Here is a 10,081-nt window from a genome sequence, read left to right on the forward strand (position 1 = left end):
ACTGACAGTATTTCCATCATAAATGTTTTTGTTCGCTCATTCGTTCATATAAATGATATAATCAAAATCCTTATTTTTTTCTTAAAGGAACAATTTATATATTTACAAGTTCATTGGGGAAAAATTTTTTATTCATTTTTTTTACATATTATCAGCTAGGTAATATGTAAAAAACATACATATTATTTATAACATGTTTCATTAAAACATACATTGTGTTTACATATTATCAACTTTTTTGTCTTCGTTTCGACCATTCAGTGTCCTTTATTTGATACTGTGAGACCGATGATCCCAGTCTACAGCTCCAGCAAGTATCTGCCGATTCTGCGGCTGATAGCATTTGTATTCGCAGCATCCCACTTAATTTTTACACTTGCTAAAGAGAGAGAGAAAAAAAGCAGTCACTTAAAATATAATTACACTTTTTTTAAAACTCTGCAATGTGCAAAGCAAACACATAGTAAGGATTACTACTTATAACCAACATGTAAATTGTAAACTACATACAATGGACTCTCGTTTTTTACAGGGGTTACATTCCACAGAAACGCTGTGTAAATGAAGACATAACAGTAATGTTAAAATAGGTTAGGTTATGTTCCATTGATAAAAAAATGTACTAATTCCAATACAAATACACAATGGATATGAAGAAAATATGAATTAACTTAGGGAATATGAATAAGAGCTGTTTATGATATTCCTTTGGCAGTCATTTTTCTATGCAGGGCTTTTCCTTTGTGGGGCATGAGCACATCCATGGTCACTTGCATCATTTCCATGATGGGATCTTCCTTTATAAACACAAATCAGAAAGATCCACTGTCAAAATATGGCTCAAAATTTAAATGTGGAAGCTTTCGGTCGAGTATCATCAATGCTGGTATTGTTGTTGGTTTTGTTCTTATTTGTCACTTCTAAAAGCTTTTTTTCAAGTGAGCTATGAATTGTGTGAGTTTAATAACATTGCTTCTGAAAAGAGCTCTAAAAATGTCTCCAATGGCTCAAGCTCCCTTATAAGCATGCCAAATCATTTGTTATCTACAATCTTAGAAGTTTGAAATATGAAAATTTTGAAAAACTTGATGCATTTTAATGCTGCATCTGCATAAATCAAAATTCATCCATATAAAATGAAATAACGGTGTCAAATCTTAATCTATGTAATGAAATCCGTGTAAAATGAGGGTATTGCAAATTAATTGGTAGTTAATCTGACATAAGTAGTGGTGCAACAACAATGGTTTGAAGGTCAAACTCTCCCCAGAGTTCTTAGCTTCAACATATACTGCTAATTTTATTACTGTAGAAACGGTAGAGTTAGCAATTTGCTACCAATTAGATAAAATTAAACACATCAAGACTATAGACCTCCCCTCCCATTCAGGTTAAAATTCTTGCTGCTCCAGTGGAGATGATTAAAGACATCTAATTATTTCACTGCTGATTATAGCAGTAACTAAACATTTTCCAAATCATGTCTTACTCTTTGATAAGACTCTTTACTTTGGCAAATTTATAGTTTCAAAAAAATTCTCGCAGATTCCTACATTTTTTTTTCTTTCGGCTTGGGGGGAGGGAAAAGTTCTCAACTTATACCCTTTCCCCAGACCGATAAATGACACCACATACAATGGAGATATTTTTTTTACAACAATTATGTGTGATGAAATCATATGATTCCAAAAGTTTTCTTTGATAAATTTAATTTCAGCTACAAAAATGATGCTGTTCACCATCAACTAAAATGTTTGCAGATCACATGAAGATAGCTCGTGGACCACTGTGGGCTTTTAGTGATAGCCCCCATTTACCCTTGCAATTATTAGACACTGTAAAATAACTCATATACAAACACATTATCTCTCGTATTATTTTAGCAAGTATTTTTAAATTACAAAATGAAAAAATTACGCATAACTTTATTTGCGGATATACATGATTTTCTTTGAATGGTTGTGTACTTCTGTTGTTGTAAACAGAAAGAGAGAAGACTTATAGGTTCAATATCAAACAAATTTATGTAGTACAATCCTAAGGTAAGTAATTACAGCAGAATATTTACAGGTGATAGAAATTCAATACAAATTAAATGTAAAAGAAAATCACTTTGAAGACATTTTTATTTTAGATTTAGCTTACCACCATTAAATTTAGATTGAATTAAATATAAAAAATCTATTTTATCATTAAGTACTTTATTCTGCATAAATTGTTAATTTTATTACTTTCAAAAATGATCTATCAAACTACTGTTCAGAGTATGGATTTTTGAGGATCAATACATTTCTTAAATTAAGATCAGATTCCATAAAACTTCTCATTTTTGCTCACAATTCTAATTGTTGTATTTTGCAAGCAAAAAGGAAAAGAAATCCTAGAGGCTTTAGATGCTAATTCTTCTAATTTTTAAAAATAATTGTATTATTATTTTATAGAAATATTTTTTTATATTCTAAATAATATTTAGAATAGAAAGATATATTTCTAGGCTTGAATAAGTTCAAAATACAATGAGTATTAAAGCAAGTCATCTATTTTCTTTATCATTCAAATAAAGATACTTCACAATCAAAAGTTCTTAATCATGCACTATTGTTGAATTTACTAAGACAATCTGGTACTAGTTTTACTATAAACACTATTTTTCATGGAAACAAAATCTCCTCAGGGCTACTACTGACTTCAGCTATTAAAATAATTGCTTCTAGTAGTCTATGATATAAAAGCCTTCAAAATAGTTGCCAGATGCAGAAATAAATCGATGCGGAAAATAAGTTTTGAAAAAGTCATCAGATGTAGAAAATAATTTCGAAATAGAAAACAAATTTAAATGTTCAATAATCGATAAACAAACATACTTTTTTAAATACATTGAAAGTTATAATTTGTACACAGTACAAAATTAATTCAGACTGTCAAAGTAATTTTAATGTAAAGGAAAATATTCAGATGTTAAATTTAAAACTTGTTGATTTTAATTCATAATTCTTGTGACCATATGCATCAGCCTTACGATTACAAACTTGTTTAAAATTGACAATAACCAGGGAAAAAAATTAATATGAACTAGAAATGAATATATATATATACATATATAAAGTCAATTCATTACTAATTAACATTAAATATAAAATATGCAGATTTGAAAAAAGGAAAATACTTGGCACTCTGCAACAAAGAGAGGGCAAATTTACTAAAAATCTCATTGTTGTAGGTTAAGCAGGTCTTTAAGAAAGTAACATTAAGGTAAAAACCTGTTTCTTATTTTAAACACTACACCCTTCTTGAAATTAAAAAAAAAAAAAAAAAAAAAAAAAACTAGTGCTCTTTTTTATTAAAAATATTTTCCAAGTACCAAAACTGAACTTATATAATGATAACTCCAAAAGAGATAAAAATTCTTACAACAGAAATCTAAATAGGATTTAAGAGAAGAAAAATGTGCCTTTTAGTCCTCCTTTGTTTTGTTTATCTATCTGTGATAAAATTTGGTTGTAACCAAAGAAACATTTGCAATTTCTTAACTTAATTATATTAAACAGACATATTTTTCATATAATTTAAAATACTGCATATTCTTTCAACCTAAATATGTTTTTTCTTTTAAAATTTAACTACATAGCAAGCTTAGAAACAATTAAGTCCCCTATGTTACTTTGTTGTCTCCTGTGTTACCAACATCCAGGTAACACAGGGGACAAAATGGTATTAAAAATTCCCCTTGTATTAATGGAAATACTGCAAAAGTATATGATTTTTTTTCCTTTAAACTCAACCTGAAAGTTTTAACATGGGTTAAACAATAAAATAATTAAACCTTTCTATAATTTAATAGTAACACAGGGGACACATAAAAAAGACACCTATGTCTAAAGTTCTTTTTTCCTCACCTGGAACTCTTCAAAATAGCACATGTGAAAAAAATGGCTACTTTACATTAATAACTTGTAGAAGTACATAGCTATCGTTGACAATATTTAAGTAACACATTCTTATTATAGTAATTAAAGAAGTAAGGAGGCAGTATCACAGGAGACAAATATCAGATGACAAAAGATTTTCTACCATAAAATAAAAATAAATTTGAAATTTTATTTTAAAAACATGTTAGTATAATATGTTAATAATGAGTTGAAAAGAAAAAGAAACATATTTAAAAAAAAATTAATAACATGAAAAAAAATAAAGTTTAAAAATAAAGTGCTGTTGGGACATGGTTTTTTTATAGGACACAATTTCAATAACCCCATTCAAAAAGTAAAAAATGTACTTAATTTTAGTAATGTATCAATGAAAAATATGTCAGACCTATCAGTTTTAATGTTTACATTTAACTTTGGTTTAAAATTTAGGAAAAGGTTATAGGGCAGTTCTCAAAAGGTGGGAGCAAACACAGACCTCAACTTTGAAGCTTCAACACAAAACAACTTTCATTTTAATTGACTCAAAAATTTTTGAGTTAAATAATAATACTGTATAGAGGCAAGAATTATGGAAAAATAAAATTATGGAATGTTAATGATAAATGGAAATAATTGTTAAATATATTAAAAATTATGGAAAAAATGCTCTTCAAATACCCTTAAAAATATATTTTCTTTGCTAAAAGGCACAATTTTGGACTTTCAAAACGTTAACTGAGCAAATGTACCATCAAAAATTTTTTTAAAAAATTATTTCCAACCGTTTCAAAACAAAATTAAGGGTATAAATCTCAAACTGAATATTTTTTTGATAATATTTCCTACAAATTGAAAAATTAAAGACGCCGATAATTCTGTCCATATATTCAATATTATAATATGATCTTCTGTCTTGTAACCTTACTAACTAAAGGCTATTATAATGTTAATTTCTTTAATACATTGCTATTTTGCACAATTAATACATTATGCATTAAACATTACTTAAATAACAGTAGAAATTCAAGTTATGAAGTAACGAATAGTAAACAAAGGCAGCAAAAATTGCCAAGCAAACCCCAATTGGCGACAACTCACAGCGTACGATATGCAAAGGGTTACCAGAGAGGTATTCAGGTTTTCGCCAACAGCGCCGGTTTTGGCGACTTGATCACCTGCGCTGGCAAAATGGATGGTTTTTTTTTTTTTTTTTTTCGGATTCTACAAAACCATAACAAAATTTTATTATTTTAAGACCAGTATATAAGGTCACTCATGTACTTCATAAATCCTCTATTTTTCATTGCAGAATTTAAAAATAGATAAAAATCTGTTACCTACCGGACAAGTGTATGTCCAAAATCTGTTACCTACAGACCGATCATTAAATTTGCTATTTATTAAATTGCATAAATACCTGCTGTCTTTTTATGTTTGTGTATGATGTTCTAGGTATACATGCCATGCAATAAAAGCAAAATTGATTTCAAATTCCAAAATTTTAAAAATGGCTCAAATGCAAAGTTTTAGTTCCCACCTTTTGAGAAACTACCCTACAACTTAAAAGTCTTCGATATTAAATGTTGCATTAACTTTGGAATGACCCAAATACAAGATTCTTGATCTATGATTGATCACCTATCAAATCATGTATCAGGAAAGAAATTATCAATTTAGATGATTTGTTTCAGCTTAATAATTTTTCTAAACATAGATAAATTTACTATGTTACATGGAAATGCTTTAACATTTCCAAAAACAGATAAATGTTTTCTATTTTAAAAAACTAGAAAGCTATTTTAATTTATTATTGCCAACCAAGAAGTAAATTTGCAAAAAATGTTAGGACAGATTCTGCTATAAGTGAAATTGTATCCAAAAACCAAAAAAAAAAAAAAAAAGTAAAGACTACACATTTTTCTTAATATTGGACAAGAGTCTATTTTTTAACAATATGTGTACATTTTAACCATTGCTCTAATTTTATGTTTTCCCAATTGGAAGGTTTTTATCACTGCTCCGGCAGAAAATTAAAAAAATCGCGGTACAAAAACTTTTTATAATTGACTTTATTATTGAGCAAACTTACCAAATCATAAATCAGTGAAGTGGACAAAAGGGTTGCGGGTTCAAAGCCAGACGGTCGAAGATCCTCTGTTGTGTGGACAAACAGGTATCATTCATCTCTAGAGCCTGATGAGAGAGGATTCCCTGCTGAAAAGATCAAGAGGTCATAAGGGCGGCACAACTTGAACCTCTGGCAGGGAAAATCACATAGACATTAAAAAAGGCAGTAATTAAACAAACCTAAATAATAAACTTTACTATTATGTTTCAAGGATGCATTTTATTTTTTACCAAATTACAGTGCATTCTATCCTAGTTCCAAAAATAAATATGAAAAATATCATATATAGATATACCTATATCAGCGAACCATGGCAACATACAACTGAAAGTCTTGTACAACTATTTAAACTTTTATTAAAGTTAAGTTCCTAACCTTGAACTATAATTCTTGAGACAAAATTAAAAATTATGTAATTGAAAGAGTCAAATTTTTTAACAGATGCAAACAAATCAAATTACTGAAAGATATTAATGAGAAGTTCACATTAAACTCATATTTGCCATAATATCAAAATACTCTTAATAATTATAAATTATCTTTTTCACATTTAGATATAAAATAGCAAATATTAAAACATTTCAAATTTTGTTTTTGAAAATAAGAAAATATAATGACAACATATACTATAATATGCTATTATAGAGATTTTGTTAGTTGAAGAGATTTCTTTTTTTCCTCAAATCTATGTAGTTAGTTGAGCATTTTTCTATGCATCAAAATCTTGAAGGCATATATGCTTTTTATTTAAAATACTAACAAGCAATTACTATTCAGTAAGTTACCGCCTCCAGCTCAGTTTGTCCTATGCCGGGCTGATGTGTGCTAATAAGCACGAAACTGCAGTCCTCAGCTGGAATTGACTGAGCTGGCGGTGTATTTCAAGCAATTATTACTCCAGCAAATAGGATGATGTAATAAGTAACCTTTTAGATTATGTAATCTTTCGTGGTTATAATTTTTACAGATACAATTTTAAGCAATTATTATAGAATTAAATATCTTTTCACTTCCAGCCATTATATTGCAATTATTTCAAATAACTTGGATAAGCACAAATCACAAATATATCTAATTGCAAATAAATATTTAATATTACATACAACTTTGAACAATTTAGTATACAACCGCTGGAATCGCAATAGAGAAAATACACAGCACAACAGAGATAAAGATACTATTTATGCTTACTTTAATAACTCAATACCTTTACTTTCTTAAACTGATATCAAGTGCCAACTACTGTTAAGTGCACCAGAAAAAAAAAAAAAAAAAACAGCGTCAGAGAGCATAAACTTACTACAACCCTCTTTTGCCACGGTACCTATCCATTTCCTGAGTTTGGATTTCCTTGAAAAAAAATATGTTATATGCACCTGAACTATTGAAAATATTTGTGAATTCATGAAATTATTTTCATCAAAACATCACTGTTTAAAAAAAAAATGTTTGTAAAGAATCAAAGTTTCCATCTTTTTTCCTCGCAGCCTCAAAATGTTCAGAAATTGTACACATCTGATTCAAAACTGAATTGTTAAATATATTAACTGGTTGTTGACATAAATTAAATACTTATATTGCCTACCAAAAAAGCGTTATACTTGACAGTAAATGACAATTATTCTAACTATATTCTAACTTATTTCTTCAAGAGCACGGGAAGAATTTTCAAGGGAAAAAAAGAATATTTTATATGTTTTTCCTGAAAACAGCTAAAATGCAATTTCCCTGTACTATATATGAATTCTCAGCAAGATAAGAAAATATAAAACGAAGCAAAACTTCGGGCGTCCTTTTTTTTTCTAAGTGTTAGCGATAACGTTAATATATAGCTCGATTCTCAAAACGTGAAAAGGAACGACTTATAATAAAGGATAGCACATGCTAAAAAGTTTTAATTGAAATGCCTCCCCCCCCACGCTATTGACATCATAAAACAAACACAGCACAAGCAAATTTGGAAGGTTTTTCGGGTATTCAGAACACTATGTGTATTGAACAAAGAGTGAATGCAAAAAGTATAACACATTTCAAATTCTACTTTAAAGAAATTTGCAATTGTATTCAATATACAAAACGATTTCAAACTTACCCACAGAACGAGTTAACTAAGCAAATACAGCGATGGCGTCCTTCGACGGAGCGAAGCGAGAGAACTCCCGGCTCTGCGCATGCGTCATCAGAGAGCGCTGGCTGTACAGCACAATATCGAATGGAATTGGCTAATGTCGGCAAAAGCGAAACTCCATACATTTCTTTATCGGGGGACAATAGATTCCTAAATTATTTCAGAATAATTTTTATCAATTTTATCCGCTTATTAGAAGCAGCAAACATCCAATAGGAAAACTATTTTGAATGTAATTCTCTAATTCAGAATACCAATACAGCACAGTATCAGATGCGATCGGCTAATGTCGGCAGAAGATAAAAACGCCGAACATTTCAGTATCGTGTATTATAAATCCATAAATTATTGTAAAATGACTTTTTTTTATCGTACCTACGTATTAAAATTCAAAATGTCTTGCAAAAAGTATGTTTTAAAAGTAATTTTCTAATTCAGAATGTCAATACAGCATAGTATTGGATGCGATCGGCCAATGTCGACAGAAGTGAACGCCGTACATTGTATCGTGGATTATATAAGTCGATAAATTATTGTAAAATGAGTTTTTTTGATTGAACCTACACATTAAAATTCAAAATGCATTTCAACAAATATGTTTTAAAAGTAATTTTCTAATTCAGACTGTCAATACAGCACAGTATCGGATGCGATCGGCTAATGTCGGCAAAAGATAAACGCTGTACATTTCGGTATCGTGTATTATAGATCGATAAATTATTGTAAAATGACTTTCTTTCATTGTACCTACGTATAAAAATTTATAATGTCTTGCAAAAAAATAAGTTTTAAAAGTAATTTTCTAATTCAGAATACCAATACAGCGCAGCATCGGATGCGATCGGCCAATGTCGGCAGAAGATAAACGCTGTACATTTCGGTATCGTGTATTATAGATCGATAAATTATTGTAAAATGACTTTCTTTCATTGTACCTACGTATAAAAATTTATAATGTCTTGCAAAAAATAGGTTTTAAAAGTAATTTTCTAATTCAGAATACCAATACAGCGCAGCATCGGATGCGATCGGCCGATGTCGGCAGAACCGAACCTCCTTACGTTTCGTTTTTGTGGATAATAGATTCCCAAATTATTTCAGTATAATTTTTCCCAGTATTATCAACACATTACAGAACAAAATATTCACTAAAAAAACTATTTTAAAAGTAATATTTTAATTCAGAATGCCAATACTGCATAGAATCGGCTAAGATCGGCAAATGTTGGATGAAACGAAAACCGTAGATTACTTTATCGTGGATGATAGGTTCCGAAGTTATTGGAAAATAACTTCTCCCAATTGTACCCACGCATTAAATTTCAAAATGCTTTGCAAGAAAACTGTTTTGAATGCACTTTAATAATTGAGGTGGCCAATGTTGCTGAGTATCGGACAGCATTGGACATTAGACAGGGAGCGTAAATTTCCAAATATATTTTTGCAGTGCTAAATTTCGTCAAAATGTCTGTTATTCATGTTATTCTTTTGGGAGGAAATTACGAAATGTTCTGAAAAGTAACCGTTGATTAAGTTTTTCTGATTTGACCAGTATCAATTGGCCAAGCCTATACAGTATTGGACTAGATCGGCCAATAGCGAGATCTGTCAGTTTCTTTAATCAGGGGTTTCAAATACCAAATCTACTGGAAAAAGTCTTAGAACAGTTCCACCTTTATGTTAAACACAAAATTTCCTTTTAAAAAACGTTTTATAAAGCCTTTTCACTTTTTCAGTATCGGGATGCCAATACTGCCCAGTATTGGCCAAAATCGTCCGACATACGGCGACGCACGCCAGGTTTGGCCAATACTCGACCGATATTGGCCAAAATTGTTGTGCTACTGGGGATTAGTTAAAAAATGGTTGCTCTATTCGGATATAGCCTTTATTTTATCGTCTGTCCTTTTTTAATTT

General features: G+C 29.8%; 1 long non-coding RNA gene across 1 annotated transcript; it reads right to left on the reverse strand.

The window, feature by feature from the left end:
* Nucleotides 1-226: 226 nt before the first annotated feature.
* LOC129227554 (uncharacterized) lies at nt 227-8,166 on the reverse strand. Its single transcript, XR_008580850.1, has 3 exons — nt 8,129-8,166; nt 5,998-6,122; nt 227-379 (listed from the first exon to the last, which is right to left on the reverse strand). It is a non-coding gene; the product is annotated as an uncharacterized LOC129227554 (long non-coding RNA).
* Between the last annotated feature and the right edge of the window lie 1,915 nt (nt 8,167-10,081).

Source organism: Uloborus diversus, chromosome 1, assembly GCF_026930045.1.
Source record: "Uloborus diversus isolate 005 chromosome 1, Udiv.v.3.1, whole genome shotgun sequence".
Classification (NCBI taxonomy): domain Eukaryota; kingdom Metazoa; phylum Arthropoda; class Arachnida; order Araneae; family Uloboridae; genus Uloborus; species Uloborus diversus.